Below are 757 nucleotides of genomic sequence, written 5' to 3'. Positions count from 1 at the left end.
ATAAAAAAAATGGAAAGAAGACCTAAGCCGCCTGCATTATAACCCAAAAATAGATGACGCAATCAATTTGTAATGTACTGATTTAAAACAAGACGCCAAGGAGAAAGAAACATAAACGATACAGTAACATTTGTCTAACTAATACATGGGGTTAAACCAGATAAAGGGATTGTTGTAATTAAAAAAGAAAAAAATATATATATAGTGTTGATAATGATCTGTACAAAGAGAGACGAACTGAAAGCAGATTTGGACTACCACAAGATCAATTATTCACCACAAGAATGTACTTGGGATTTCTGGATTTTTACATCTCAAAGTGCATGGAAGTTCAACGAAACTTGAAATAATAATAATTAAGTTTTGTATTTGTACTTTCTAGATTATTGCATCCTGTGTACGACTTACATGAACCCCCACGGAGGTAAAAGAGAGGGCAGTCCAACGCTATTGTGATTTCCGTTTGGTGTTTATCATATGACGTCAGCTAATAATAATGATTAGTGCCTGAAGTAAAGGATGGATACCGCACTTCAGATCCCGTTGGAAACTTTATACGCTTGAAGCTCGTTTCTTTAGGAGTGGGAATGGAAACATGAAACAAAAAGAGAAATATGGATGTTGGTGGAGCAACGTCTGAACAGGATAGTGAAAACTTAATGGAAAGTTAATGGGACAGCGATCTCATGTGATCACAGAAAGGAATATCAGACTTCTAGTAGATGCACCTCCAATGCGCCAAAAAGCAATAATGTTA

At 35.8% G+C, this 757-nt stretch overlaps 1 protein-coding gene across 2 annotated transcripts in view; it reads left to right on the top strand.

The window, feature by feature from the left end:
• The window catches only part of LOC119585837 (heparan sulfate 2-O-sulfotransferase pipe-like), a gene marked incomplete at its 3' end in the record, with an annotated part of 10,410 nt that overhangs the window by 4,416 nt on the left and 5,237 nt on the right, over window positions 1-757 (top strand).

The sequence above is a fragment of the Penaeus monodon genome, chromosome 20, assembly GCF_015228065.2.
Source record: "Penaeus monodon isolate SGIC_2016 chromosome 20, NSTDA_Pmon_1, whole genome shotgun sequence".
Classification (NCBI taxonomy): domain Eukaryota; kingdom Metazoa; phylum Arthropoda; class Malacostraca; order Decapoda; family Penaeidae; genus Penaeus; species Penaeus monodon.
Note: the sequence above shows the minus strand (reverse complement) of the source record. Positions and strands in the feature narration are given on the sequence as shown.